This window comes from Salvelinus alpinus, chromosome 2 (assembly GCF_045679555.1).
Source record: "Salvelinus alpinus chromosome 2, SLU_Salpinus.1, whole genome shotgun sequence".
NCBI lineage: Eukaryota > Metazoa > Chordata > Actinopteri > Salmoniformes > Salmonidae > Salvelinus > Salvelinus alpinus.
This window is the reverse complement of record NC_092087.1, coordinates 47220383-47236316: the sequence shown is the minus strand read 5'-3', so window position 1 is coordinate 47236316 and position 15934 is coordinate 47220383. Positions and strand designations below refer to the sequence as shown.

The following is a 15934-nucleotide window of genomic DNA, read 5'->3' as shown; positions in this document are numbered from 1 at the left end:
GTTGAGAGGGATGAGGCAAAAGGAATGGCAAATAAGTCTGGCTATACAACCGATTGGCAAACCTATTGCAAATTGAGAAATCATGTGACTAAACTGAATTAAAAGATTAAACTAAACTGTAAAACAAAGAGAAATTACATAAAGAATGATATTAAAAAAGCTTTTGAGCACATTAAATTATATTTTGGGAAAAAAGGCAAACTCAGCTCCATCATTCATTGAATCAGATGGCTCATTCATCACAAAACCAGCTGATATTGCAAACTTCTTTAACCTCTACAGGATCGGTCCCCTCCCCCCACCCGGCGGGATGGTTGAGCTAACGGCTAGCGTGAGCTAATGTGATTAGCCCGAGGTTGTAAGTAACAAGAGAATTTCCCGGGACATAGACATATCTGATATTGACAAAAAGCTTACATTCTTGTTAATCTAACTGCACTGTCCAATTTACAGTAGCTATCACAGTGAAATAATACCATGCTATTGTTTGAGGAGAGTGCACAGTTATGAACTTGAAAATGTATTAATAAACCAAATAGGCGCATTTGGGCAGTCTTGATACAACATTTTGAACAGAAATGCAATGGTTCATTGGATCAGTCTAAAACATTGCACATACAGTGCTGCCATCAAGTGGCCAAAATCTAAATTGTACCTAACCTGGAATAATACATTATGGACTTTCTCTTGCATTTCAAAGATGAGGGGAAAACATAATGGATTTTCTTTTTTTTGTATTTTACCTGATCTAATGTGTTATGTTCTCCTACATTAATTTCACATTTCCACAAACTTCAAAGTGTTTGTTTTCAAATGGTATCAATAATATGCATATCCTTACTTCAGGTACTAAGCTACAGGCAGATGGATTTGGGTGCATCATTTTAGGCGAAAATTGAAAAAAGTGTCCAATCCTTGAGAGGCCTACTAGAATGTGTGTGCCCCCAGGATTGGAGGGAAGTAAGTCATTTCGCTACTTAAGAATAGTAAAGGCCCCTTCACTGGCTCAAATAGCTGACCAATCAGCCTGTTACCAACCCTTAGTAAACTTTTGGAAATAATTGTGTTTGATCAGATACAATGCTATTTTTACAGTAAACAAATTGACAACAAACTTTTAGCATGCTTATAGGGAAGGACATTCAATAAGCACAGCACTTACAAAAATGACTGTTGATTGGCTGAGAGAAATTGATGATAAAACGATTGTGGGGATTGTTTTGTTAAACATTATCGATCATAGTCTGCTGCTGGAAAAACGTATGTGTTCTGGCTTTACACCCCCTGCTATATTGTGGATGAAGAGTTACCTGTCTAATAGAATACAGAGAGTGGTCTTTAATGGAAGCCTCTCCAACATAATCCAGGTAGAATCAGAATTTCACCAGGGCAGCTGTCTAGGCCCCTTACTTAACAAAGAGCTGCAGTTTCAGAGTGGGTGACAAGGAATAAATTAGTCCTAAATATTTCTAAAACTAAAAGCATTGTATTTGGGACAAATCTTTCACTAAATCTAGTATGTGAAATTTGAGCAAGTTGAGGTGACGAAACTGCTTGGAGTAACCCGAGATTGTAAACTGTCATGGTCAAAACATATTGATACAACAGTAGCTACGATGGGGAGAAGTCTGTCCATAATAAAGCGCTGCTCTACCTTAACAGCACTATCAACAAGGCAGGTCCTACATTACCTAGTTTCGTCGCACCTGAACTAATGTTCAGTTGTGTGGTAAGCTGCCACAAAAAGGGACTTAGGAAAATTGTAATTGGCTCAGAACAGGGCAGCATGGCTGGCCCTTGGATGTACACAGAGAGCTAATATTAATAATGTGCATGTCAATCTCTCCTGGCTCAAAGTGGAGGAGAGATTGACTTCATCACTACTTGTATTTATGAGAGGTATTAACATGTGGAATGCACCGAACTGTCTGTTTGACCAACTGGCGCACAACTCAGACACCTATACATACCACACAAGACATGCCACAAGAGGTCTCTTCATAGTCCCAAAGTCCAGAACAGACTATGGGAGGCACAGTTCTACATAGAGCCATGACTAAATGGAACTCTATTCCACATCAAGTAACTGATGCATGCAGTAAAATTAGATAAAAAAAACAGATAAAAATACAGCTTATGGAACAGCGGGGACTGTGAAGAAACTAACATAGGCACAGACACATGCATACACACACGAAAACATTCGCACTATACACAAACTTACACGTGGAGTAGGGCCCCGAGGGCACACAGTGTGTTGTGAAATCTGTGAATGTATTGTAATGTTTTTAAAATTGCATAAACTGCCCTAATCTTGTTGGACCCCAGGAAGAGTAGCTGCTGCCTTGGCGTGGTCAGTATCTGGTGTGACCACCATTTACCTAATGCAGCGCGACACATCTCCTTAGCATAGAGTTGATCAGGCTGTTGATTGTGGCCTGTGGAATGTTGTCCCACTCCTCTTTAACCTTTCTAGCCCAGTGGTTCCACTAGCGGAACACCCACAACATTCCTCTGAAAAGGCAGGGGGCGAAATTCAAAAATATTTTTTAGAAATATGTAACTTTCACACATTAACAAGTCCAATACAGCAAAATGAAAGATAGACATCTTGTTAATCTACCCATGGTGTCCGATTTAAAAAATGATTTACAGCGAAAGCACAACATATGATTATGTTAGGTCAGAGCCAAGTCACAAACACACAGCCATTTTTTCAGCCAACGATAGGAGTTACAAAAAGCAGAAATATAGATAAAATGAATCACTAACCTTTGATGATCTTCATCAGATGACACTCATAGAACATCATGTTACACAATACGTGTATGTTTTGTTCGATAATGTGCATATTTATATAAAGAAATCTCAGTTTACATTGGCGCGTTACGTGCAGTAATGTTTTGATTCCAAAACATCCGGTGATTTTGCAGAAATACTCATAATAAACATTGATAAAAGATGCAAGTGTTAGTCACAGAATTAAAGATAAACTTATCCTCTATGCAACCTCTGTGTCAGATTTCAAAAAAACTTTACGGAAAAAGAATAATCTGAGAACGGCGCTCAGAACCCAAAATAGCCAAAGAAATAGCCGCCATTTTGGCGTCAACAGAAGCTACAAAAAACACTATAAATATTCACTTACCTTTGATGATCTACATCAGAAGGCACTCCCAGGAATCCCAGTTCGACAATAAATGACTGATTTGTTCCATAAAGTTCCATAAAGCCCATCATTTAGCCACTTCTTGTTAGCATGTTCAGCCCAGTAATCCATCTTCATGAGTCACAAGAACTTCCTCCAGACAAAAACTCAAAAAGTTCCGTTACAGGTCGTAGAAACAAGTCAAATGATGTATGCAATCCATATTTAGGATGTTAACATTAATCATCAATAAGGTTCCAACCGGAGAATTTCATTGTCTGAAGAAAAGCATTGGAACGAGAGCATACTCTCTCGTGACCGCGCGTCATGAACCCGAGGCTCTCTGCCAGACCACTCAATAAAAGAGCTCCTATGAGCCCCTCCTTTATAGTAGAATCCTAAAACCAGTATCTAAAGACGGTGACATCTAGTGGAAGCCCTAGGAAGTGCATGCACATTCATAACTAACAGGGATTTCAATTGGCACTGTTTTGAAATTCGATTTCTCAGTTCGTTTGGATTTCTTCTCAGGTTTTTGTCTGCCATATGAGTTCTGTTATACTCACAGACATCATTCAAACAGTTTTAAAACTTCAGAGTTTTATAATATGCATATATTAGCATCTGGGACAGAGTAGGAGGCAGTTCAGTTTGGGCATGCAATTCATCCAAAGTGAAAATGCTGCCCCCTATCCCAAACAGGTGGCTGTGCGATGTTGCTGGATATTTGCAGGAACTGGAACACGCTGTCGTACACGTCGATCCAAAGCATCCCAAACATGCTCAACGGCTGACATGTCTGAGTATGCAGGCCAACTGGGGCATTTTCAGCTTCCAGGAATTGTGTACAGATCCTTGCGACATGGGGCAGTGCATTATCATGCTGAAACATGAGGTGATGGTAGGGGGGGTGATGAATAGTACAACATTGGGCCTTAGGATCTCGTCATGGTATTTCTGTGCATTCAAATTGCCATCGATGAAATGTAATTGTGTTTGTTGTCTGTAGCTTATTTCTGCCCATGCCATAACCCCACCGCCACGAAAACGTTGACATCAGTAAATTGCTCGCCCACACGACGCCATACACGTGGTCTAAGGTTGTGATGCCAGTTGGATGTACTACCAAATTCTCTAAAACGACATTACAGAATAAGGAATAAGTTCAAGTGCCCTGGGGGCTACGAACAATTGGGGGGAGTCGTCTTCCTGGTAGTAATGCTGGTTACCGCCACTCTGATAACGTTTTTTCCGGCTGTAGATAATGACACAAAAAAGTTCTGGGCTAATAATGTAAGAAATAACACACAAAAAACAAAATACTGCTAAGTTGCTTAAGAGCTAGAAGCAGAGCTGCCATATCTGTTGGCACCAATTTATAAACCACAACCTGCATTCAGAAAGACTGTCAGGGTTAGGAACATTGTGAGGTGACTACCTAACCATTTAAACTGGAACAACCATATCAGTAATGATTGAACATTTTGATTTGATTAGTTTAGAAATATGCATGTTATTTATCTTTGTGTATCATAAGATTAATCAGTCTATCGATGTACATGCAAAACACAGATATTACAAACTGTCACGATCGTCATAAGAAGCGGACCAAGGCGCAGCGTGAAAGAAAGACATCTTCTTTAATTCAATGAAGACGAAACAAAACGAACAAAAACAACCAACAGACGACCGTGAAGCTATATAAAACAAAATAGTGCTGACACTAAACACTACACATAGACATAGACAATTACCCACAAAAGCCTACTGTCTATGGCTGCCTTAAATATGGCTCCCAATCAGAGACAATGAATGACAGCTGTCTCTGATTGAGAACCATTCAGGCAACCATAGACTTGCCTAGACAACTATACTAAACCCAACCCCATACACTAAAAAAAAAACTATACAATACAACCACCCAAGACGAGACAAATACATACAAAACATCCCCCCTGTCACACCCTGACCTAACCAAAATATTACAGAAAACAAAGAATACTAAGGCCAGGGCGTGACAGTACCCCCCCCCCAAAGGTGCGGACTCCGGCCGCAAAACCTGACACAGAAGGGGAGGGTCCGGGTGGGCCAATCCTATGGCGGCGGCTCGGGTGCGGGACGTGGCCCCCACTCCACCATAGTTAATACCCGCTTTGGTGGCTCTGGCAGATCCTGGCTGACTGGCGGCTCTGGCAGATCCTGGCTGGCGGACGGCTCTCGCAGGTCATGGCTGGCGGACGGCTCTGGCTGGTCATGGCTGGCGGACGGCTCTGGCTGGTCATGGCTGGCGGACGGCTCTGGCTGGTCATGGCTGGCGGACGGCTCTGGCTGGTCATGGCTGGCGGACGGCTCTGGCTGGTCATGGCTGGCGGACGGCTCTGGCTGGTCATGTCTGGCGTACGGCTCTGGCTGATCCTGTCTGGCGGACGGCTCCGGCTGATCCTGTCTGGCGGACGGCTCTGGCTGATCCTGTCTGGCGGGCGGCTCTGACGGCTCGGGACAGATGGGCGGCTCTGACGGCTCGGGACAGACGGGCGGCTCTGACGGCTCGGGACAGACGGGCGGCTCTGACGGCTCGGGACAGACGGGCGGCTCTGACGGCTCGGGACAGACGGGCGGCTCTGACGGCTCGGGACAGACGGGCAGCTCGGGACAGATGGGCGGCTCGGGACAGACGGGCAGCTCTGACGGCTCGGGACAGACGGGCAGCTCTGACGGCTCGGGACAGACGGGCAGTGCAGGCGGCACTGGGCAGACGGCAGACTCTGGCCGGCTGAGGCGCACAGTAGGCCTGGTGCGTGGTACCGGAACTGGAGGTACCGGGCTGAGGACACGCACCTCAAGGCTATTGCGGGGAGCAGCAACAGGACGCACAGGACTCTGGAGACGCACAGGAGGCTTGGTGCGTGGTGCCGGAACTGGTTGTACCGGGCTGGAGACACGCACCTTAGGGCGAGTGCGTGGAGGAGGAACAGGGCTCTGGAGACACACTGGAAGCCTGGTGCGTGGTGTTGGCACTGGTGGTACTGGGCTGGGGCGGGGAGGTGGCGCCGGATATACCGGACCATGCAGGCGTACTGGCTCCCTTGAGCACTGAGCCTGTCCAACCTTACCTGGTTGTATGCTCCCCGTCGCCCGACCAATGCGGGGAGGTGGAATAACCCGCACTGGGCTGTGTAGGCGAACCGGGGACACCATGCGTAAGGCTGGTGCCATGTATGCCGGCCCGAGGAGACGCACTGGAGACCAGACGCGTTGAGCCGGCTTCATGGCACCTGGCTCAATACTCAATCTAGCCCTGCCAGTGCGGGGAGGTGGAATAACCCGCACCGGGCTATGCACACGTACAGGAGACACCATGCGCTCTACCGCATAACACGGTGTCTGCCCGTACTCTCGCACTCCACGGTAAGCATAGGGAGTTGGCGCAGGTCTCCTACCTGACTTCGCCACAACCCTTGTAGCCCCCCCCCAAGAAATTTTTGGGTTTTACTCACGGGCTTCCAGCCTTGCTTCCGTGCTGCCTCCTCTCGGCTTTAGCTGCCTCCAGCTCTTCACGAGGGAGGCGATATTCTCCCGGTTGTGCCCAAGGTCCCTTACCATCCAGTATCTCCTCCCAAGTCCAAGAATCCTGTGTATATAGCTCCTGCTGCTGCTTGACACGCTGCTTGGTCCTTTTGTGGTGGGTAATTATGTCACGATCGTCATAAGAAGCGGACCAAGGCGCAGCGTGAAAGAAAGACATCTTCTTTAATTCAATGAAGACGAAACAAAACGAACAAAAACAACAAACAGACGACCGTGAAGCTATATAAAACAAAATAGTGCTGACACTAACCACTACACATAGACATAGACAATTACCCACAAAAGCCTACTGTCTATGGCTGCCTTAAATATGGCTCCCAATCAGAGACAATGAATGACAGCTGTCTCTGATTGAGAACCATTCAGGCAACCATAGACTTGCCTAGACAACTATACTAAACCCAACCCCATACACTCAAAAAAAAAACTATACAATACAACCACCCAAGATGAGACAAATACATACAAAACATCCCCCCTGTCACACCCTGACCTAACCAAAATATTACAGAAAACAAAGAATACTAAGGCCAGGGCGTGACACAAACAATTTCAAAAAATCTACCTGCAGACAGCATGCTGGGAAATATAATATGTTTTACCATTGTTTTACAGTAACTTACAGGTAATTTGCTGCCAGTCAGTTACCGCAAATAAAACTGTTTTACAGTACCAATGCTGTTACTGTAATCCATTGACAGTACCCTTACAGGTACTGTAATTTATTGTAAGGGATGAGGGAGACTTGTTTGAAGTATTTTGTGTGTGCTTTTGTGTGTGCGGTCCCGTGTGGCTCAGTTGGTAGAGCATGGCGCTTGCAACGGCAGGGTTGTGGGTTCATTCCCCACGGGGGGACCAGGATGAATATGTATGAACTTTCCAATTTGTAAGTCGCTCTGGATAAGAGCGTCTGCTAAATGACTTAAATGTAAATGTAAATAAGAGTGTCAGCTAAATGACTTAAATGTAAATGTAATGCTTGGTTTACAATGGAAAATTATTTATTTGTATGAGGTGCCTTTCTGATTGTATGTTTTTTCTAAAACATAAAACAGCACTGCCACAAACAAAGTAATGCATATAAAATAACAAAACAGGTACCAATTAACTAAGAATAAAATATAACATAAAATAATTAGCAAATGTTTTCTCGTTTCAAAAGATGTGCTTTGATTTTGTTGCCCGCGCGTTTTTTTGTGTGGCATTCTATTGTGAATATTCACAAATACGGTGAGCGAAAGGCTACTGTGTTTTCCGTATTTTTATTACGGTATTTTTTCCGTATTTTTTTCTCGTTTTTTTTTTACGGAAATGGCCATAATACGTCAAAGATTTCCTGGACGTAGATTTGTTCCCCAACAGTGCAATGTAATTTACGGTACTCTACTGTATTCAGTTTATACAGTATGTCACAGTTTCTTGAACAGTAATTTACCTTGTCTATTAAAGGAATATTTTCTTCAGTATATGCATAACTTATAACTTTTGCTTTTTGTGCTATGTTGCTCTGTCTGCATTCTATGTCTTGCTTGTCCTATGTTCCTCTGTGTGCTCACTGCTCAATGATTGTCTGTATTGTAATTGTTTTTAATAACCTGCCCAGGGACTGCGGTTAAAAATTAGCCGGCTGGCTATACCCGGCACTTTCACTGAAACGTTGATTAATGTGCACTGTCCCTGTAAAAATAAAAATAAACTCAAACTCAAACCAATGTAGACATTCTTTAAAAAAAATGGATATTGTGCTCCAGAGGGATAACTTGAAATAACATGATGTTCGTTAATCAGGGGCGGACTGGGACCAAAAATTGTCCCTGCCATTTCTAACACACCAGCCCATGTTTTTTATTGAGGTCCGCACAACGACCCTTTTTTTTGTTTGACTCAAGTTAGACAGGCCCACTAGGCTCAAAAGGGATCACATTTAAAAAATAAATAAAAAATGTTTTTGATTATGTATTAGCCTAGTGTTATTTAGGCATAACATGTGAATTTGGCCTCGTGAAATCCTTGTCAAAAACACAAGATATTTACTATTATACCTACTGATACCAACTGTTGCAGGTAGGTCTACATTATCTATCAGTTGATCATATAGAAATGTCAAAACATTCTTTCAACAAGTCCAAGCAATTGCCTCTTTATAACCATGTTTCCATCCACCGTTTTTATGTGAGTAAAGTCGTACCGTACAAACCGTATACCATATCAAATCAGCCGTGAAGGAAACAGAAACTGTGTTTGTTCGACATGGTGGAATCTTTTTGTGTCCGTAAAATGTATTATGCGAGAAATGGCGGTGGAAACTCCTTTATGCTCAAATATTGATATAATAACCATCATATCAAAGTAAACTTGTCATGCGATTATATGGTGTGCTCCTCACACTACAACTCAGAAAACCATGCAGTTTATTAGGCTATAGATTAAATACATTTTTGATTAACTTCACAGGGTGGTGTTCTGCACAGTTGTCACGTTCTGACCATAGTTCTTGTGTGTTTTACTTGTTTTAGTGTTGGTCAGGACGTGAGCTGGGTGGGCATTCTATGTTGTGTGTCTAGTTTGTCTGTTTCTATGTTTGGCCTAATATGGTTCTCAATCAGAGGCAGGTGTTTTGTGTTGTTTCTGATTGGGAATCATATTTAGGTGGCTTGTTTTGTGTTAGGGGTTGTGGGTGGTTGTTTCCTGTCTTTGTGTTCGTTTCACCAGAGAGGACTGTTTCGGTTTGCCACGTTTGTTATTTTTGTACTTTGTAAGTGTTTTCGTCTTGTTTATTAAAACATGTTGAACATGAGCTACGCTGCGTCTTGGTCCGATCCCCGCTACACCTCCTCTTCAGACGAAGAGGAGGAAGGCTGCCGTTACAACAATGATCTGATGCTCCTGTCCAATAAATATTGAGGGTCTTATCCTGCTGACTTGATGATTAATGCTTCACTGCCATTTTGTCAAATATTAATCTCATCATGTAGAGTAGCCTACCCTTACAGCCTACCCATTCTGTATCTGCTAGCTGTTAGCTAGAGCGCAAGTGCCAAGACCAGAGTAGGAGCATTTGCTATTTAACGCAACAGTTTTTGTCACAAAACTATTTGCTGAGTTGGAAATGCGATGGAAACACAGTGAATTTAAGATTTTTATTCGGTACATGAAAACTAAATTTTGTGTCCACTATGTCATCACACACTGATTTTTATCCGCAACAAGTCTGTTTGGTGAAAACACCACTGGTGGAAAAATTTGCACATTTTCTTAATGAGGATTTTAGAATATTCAAATGAAAATCTGTCTCCAATTGGATGAAAACCTAACTATTGGCGCAGGAACAACTGACTCACCTTATTATCAACACACCTGCTGGTAACTCTTAACTGGTTAGGACAGCTCATGAGGTGTCATAAATATCTGTGTACTAAATGGGACTCTTATGACTAAAGAAGCTTCAGGCTTAGCTCCTACACACACACACACACACACGCATATACGCGCACATACACATGAAAAACGCACACACTCACGCGCACACACACACACACAAACTCTCTCTTTCTCGCTCTCTCTTTTCACTCCATGTACCAATTAAGCTCTGTTATCCTCCTTCACACATTCCTCTGCGAAGTGTTTTTTACAGGCGGGCCAAGATAAAGGAAGATAGGAATTAAGGGAAAGTAGAGAGTTCAAGAAAAGGAGTGAGGGACTAAGGTCATGGAGGAGGAGGAAGCAGAGGAGGAGGAGTAGGAGGACATTAGGCTGAAGAAAGGAGAGTAAACACAAACATGCTGGGTTGTTAGGTTGACCCAACAGCTGGGTTGCAGGTGTTGGATCACTTAGTTGGGTTGCTTTCTTTAAAAACAGCTGGGGTTTGCTGCTGGGTACTGGGTTATTGGTGCTGGGTTATTGAGATATGGAGGCGTAGTTTAGTAATGGTGTGGTTTTCATAGTTCTTTTTAGCCACCCATAATAGTGTGAATGTGGCCCTTAAATCAAATGCATTTTTGTTGACATTATGTGAGCTCTGAAACGCTGCGGGAACTATATGCATGAGTGCAATCAACAGATGTTAAACATCCTCACTTGCCTTTAAAACCACTGGGAAATATACCATTACTTTTAATTGCCATGAAAAAATGCATGCAGTCAGACTATAAATGCCAATACATCTATCTCTTCCTATTAAATGGATGTACTTGAATACAACATTATGGTTCATGGATGCATGTCTTTGTATTGAATAACAATGGCAGCAATGTATTTAATTATTGTGCGTAAATATGTGTATAAAACACTATAGAAAATATATGAATATATTGCAATGGAAATGTTTCAAATCTTTGCCAGTGACATTATAATGCATTGCAATTTGTGGCTATGTAGTTATGAGTAAATTGAATGAGTGTGTCTAAGCTAATGAGTGTGTCTAAGCTATGTGAAAACTAACTCTCTCACACATAACACATTCAAGCTGCTTTGACCTTGGCTGCTCTGGCAAACATGTGTAAGAAGGTATTAGTCAAAATGTTGACAAAGAACATGACGTAAACATACTACAAACATGATTGTTTAGTAAGTAAAGCTATTAAATAACAATGTTACTTTGTATCACATTTTTATTTCACTCTAGTAAAAGTAATCCAGTCCGGCACAAATAATACATTGAAATACCCAGGTTTTTCTCAGGTGATAAACTATTTAGTTAAGAGAAAATATGTTTCCAAAGAACAAAGGGACATTATAAGAAAGTCTTTCTATTTTTCAGTAGCAACAGAGTACTTCAACTGAGAACATCTGTAAAAAAAATTATATATATAAAATGTTTCTACAAATGCATTCTCTTTTCTATTGGACCATGCTCTTTACCTGACAGCTGCCTTCCCAGTCACCAGGTCTCTGTTTGGAGATCTGCTTCCACACACACCAGACCGACAGTTATTCACTGCCCAACCCCTTGTCCGTTGCTCCACTGGCATTCACATGGACAATTTGTCAGTGAGTTGCATGCTGAAGTGTAAGTTATTGTTTCTAGTTGGGCTGCCATGGCCAGCAAATCATTCCCGGCTTCTAATTGGATCAATGACGGCCAACCCCGGCCAAACGCTGGCCCAATTGTACACAGCCCTATGGGACTTCCAATCACGGCCAGATGTGATACAGCCTGGAATTGAACCAGGGTCTGTAGTGACGCCTCTTGCACTGAGATGCAGTGCCTTAGACCGCTGCACCACTCAGGAGTCCAATCTAGCTGGCAGTCATATTTTATCTACACAATGCATTTCTGTCTGAACATTCTGTAAGTGGCCATTCTCCTGAATGTCCATTGCCCCAGTTGTACATGATCAAGTCAAACCAATGATATTTTGTACAGATAAGTATAAATAAGTTGTGACGCTCAACTATTGTATGACTCTTTCAACATGCCCTTGAAAAGGTAAAAATCACTAAGGACTTAAAATGGTCCACTCACTGCTGTACAGACCTGGGCAGAAAATAGTTGAATTTTGCAATTTATTTGAAAATACCATATTTTCAAATACTTGAGGTTTATATAGAGTTTCAACTAAATAGTGAGTGATCCTTATTTCACTTATGTAATAACTTCATTATTAGGTAATTATAAATCAAGCAAAATGTATTTACAAAGCCCTTCTTACATCAGCTGATATCTCAAAGTGCTGTACAGAAACCCAGCCTAAAACCCCAAACAGCAAGCAATGCACGTGTAGAAGCACGGTGGCTAGGAAGAATTCCCCAGAAAGGCCAGATCCTAGGAAGAACCCTGAGAGGAACCATGCTATGAGGGTTGGTTAGTCCTCTTCTGGCTGTGCCGGGTGGAGATTATAACAGAACATGGCCAAAATGTTCATAGATGACCAGCAGGGTCAAATAATAATAATGACAGTGGTTGTCGATGGTGCAACAGGTCAGCACCTCAGGAGTAAATGTCAGTTGGCTTTTCATAGTCGATCATTCAAAGTATCTCTACCGCTCCTGCTGTCTCTAGAGAGTTGAAAACAGCAGGTCTGGGACAGGTAGCACGTCCGGTGAACAGGTCAGGGTTCCATAGCCGCAGGCAGAACAGTTGAAACTGGATCAGCAGCATGGCCAGGTGGACTGGGGACAGCAAGGAGTCATCAGGCCAGGTAGTCCTGAGGCATGGTCCTAGGGCTCAGGTTCTCAGAGAGAGAGAAATAAATAATTAGAGAGAGCATACTTAAATTCACACAGGACACCGGATAAGATAGGAGAAATAGTCCAGATATAACAGACTGACCCTAGCCCCTCGACACATAAACTACTGCAGCATAAATACTGGAGGCTGAGACAGGAGGGGTCAGGAGACACTGTAGCCCCATCCGATGATACCCCCGGACAGGGCCAAACAGGCAGGATATAACCCCACCCACTTTGCCAAAGCACAGCCCCCACAGCACGAGGGATACCTTCAACCACCAACTTACCATCCTGAGACAAGGCCGAGTATAGCCCACAAAGAAAGCAATATCCAAAGTCCTATGTAGCAACAATGTTACTATTGTGACAATCACAAAGTTACTACACATGTATAAAAACTTGATGCCAAGTTTTACCTTATTACCTTATGTTTCACTCATTATGGAAATCAGTGGAGACTCCTCAGAGGAGGAAGGGGAGGATCCTCCTCCTCAGTGAAATTTCATAAAAATAAAATAGTGAAACATTAAAAAAGTTATCCTTTTTAGATAAAACTATATTAAATATATTAATATGTCACCAAATACAGTAACTTCAACAGCATTGTCTGGGGTAGCACCATAGTGCAGCCGGAGGACAGCTTGCTTCCGTCCTTTTCTGGCTACATTGACTTCAATACAAAACCTAGGAGGCTCGTAGGCCTCACCCCGTTCCATAGACATACATGGTAATTATGACCACTTCCAGAGGATGTCCTCCAACCAATCCAAGCTTTTGCAGTATGAACTGACATGTTGTCCATCCAATCATAGAATTAGGATCAGAGAACGATCCTATTGAGTTGTTTTGGGATTGTACCACAGAGCATTAATAGGGGTTCTTGTTGAAGAACCCCTTACATTCTCTGGGATACACGGAAAGGGGCGAATTAAAAGCGAGGCTAGACCTCTGCCTGAGATCAGTTTCATGAAGAAGGATGAAAATGTGACGGCATTCAATACCACCTGGTATCAAATGTATAGCTGGTTAACAGGGAGCCTTTCATCAAGCCGCCTGTATTGCTGGCCTTGCGTTTTTGCAAGAATTTGCTTTTAGAGAACACGACAAGATGGAAAATTCCACCGACAAGGGCAACTACAAGGAACTTGCAGCGGTAATTGCACGTTACGATGCTTTACTTGCTGAACACGTCTTTTCTGGCATGTCGAAAACAATTCCGAATGATTTGATAACTTCCATCGCATCATCCATTAAAAGATTAAAGAGTTTGACGCAGCGGATTTTTTTGCGTGCGTTCAAGTAGTCTTTCCACTTTCCTCCGGTATTTATTTAGCAAAGATGATAACACATAATCACTACGGACATACACCAGCAAAAACTCAGGATATAAATGTTGCAGCAGCCTAAGCTACACATAAACATTAGAAATCTGACATGCTCTATAAGATGAAAACGATACTATTTTTCAGTCTGATCAATTGTAGGCTACTAATAAGAGCAATTACATACAGCCTGTGCGCCCTGTCCACCTGGTCAGGGTAAACTAATTGGTAACGTTATGCATTTAAAGTCCATTTGTGTGTCAGGACATTTTAAAAATCGGAAATGATGGCTGGATTCACAAGATGTTTATCTTTCATTTGCTGTATTGGACTTGATTTCATGAAAATTATATTATGTGATATCCCTGTCCCGTTAGGCTAGGCTACGCTAGTCAGCTTTTTTGATGAGGAGGATCCCGGATCCGGGAGAGAGAAGTGGTAGAGGCTAACTCTCTTATTCCTGCCTCTAGACAAAAACATCTACTTACTCCAAAATGTAAACGTACCATATACTGGTGGTACAAAATTTATATCGCATGTCAGTCAATCCATAAGAATTATAACATTCCGATGGGCACAACTTTATCTTATTTCTCCGTTATTCTTTAGAATTCATCAGGTTAAGGTAACTGTCACTTCTACGATTCAGTAATATAAATACGACTCACGTCTCAATACATTATTCCAGCAGGTCATTCAGGCAACACAACGTATCACATCGAAAGCGCCTCGCTATCACTTAGAATTAGATTAGTCTTTCAATTTAACCTAAACAAGCTATTAAAACGTTTCAGTTTATATCCTATACCGACACTAACGACCGTATTTTCTTAGGCAAAACATACAAATGGTTTAATTACATTTAAAGACTCAGATTTTAGTCAGAGCATTTACCGTGAATCGAACTCAGGTCTCAAGCTTGGAAGGCAGCTCTTTAACCCCTGAACCACCATCACTTTTGGAACAAAGAAGCCAATAACCCTATTATTATAATTTTCTGTAGTCGCAAACTCCGGCGCCGATGCAATTCCCAGAAAATAGTCCTAATTTATAGATCCAATCGCGCTTGACTCTCCCCTTAGTTTAATTATAATTTCGGGGGGTTTCTGTTTACAATCGCGGTGCTGATGTCCTTTTTTTTTTTTTACAATATCCACATGGAGCCTCGCATTCCCTGGCGAAATGTCCGTTTTTATTACAATTGTAAAAATTTTGTCCCCCCTTTCTCCCTTCTTCTGACGTTCCATTTCTGTCTGACCTAGTCCTGTTCTCTCTGTCTTTCTTAGGTCCTTTCCCCTTTAGGTCTCCTTCATGCCTGTTCAGAATTACCCCGATAGTTACGGTCAGATGTTTTGACTCAACCTGTTCTCTCTGTTTACAGTCTCGGGGATTGTGGCCTATTTTATTGCAGTATTTACACGGAGCCTCACAATCTCTAGTAAAATGACCCGTTTTTTTACAGTTAAAGCATCTATCTCCCCCTTTCATTGCTACCCATCCCGGATCCGGGATTTCTGTCATTAAAAACCCTGACTAGCATAGCGTAGCCTAGCGCCAGAGGGTAATCATAAAATATAATTTCATGAAATCACAAGTGCAATATTGCAAAACACAGCTTAGCCTTTTGTTAATCCATCTGTCGTCTCAGATTTTGAAATTATGCTTTACAGCGAAAGCAATACTTGCATTTGTGTAAATGTATCGA

The 15934-nt window shown here is 42.3% G+C and overlaps 1 protein-coding gene across 1 annotated transcript in view; it reads right to left on the bottom strand.

The window, feature by feature from the left end:
• The window catches only part of optc (opticin), a 51327-nt gene extending 39637 nt beyond the window's left edge, over positions 1-11690 (bottom strand). Inside the window, exon 1 of the mRNA XM_071381823.1 lies at positions 11597-11690. The gene's annotated coding sequence lies outside the window, so the exon portion shown is untranslated. The remainder of the gene's footprint in view (positions 1-11596) is intronic.
• Positions 11691-15934: the final 4244 nt, after the last annotated feature.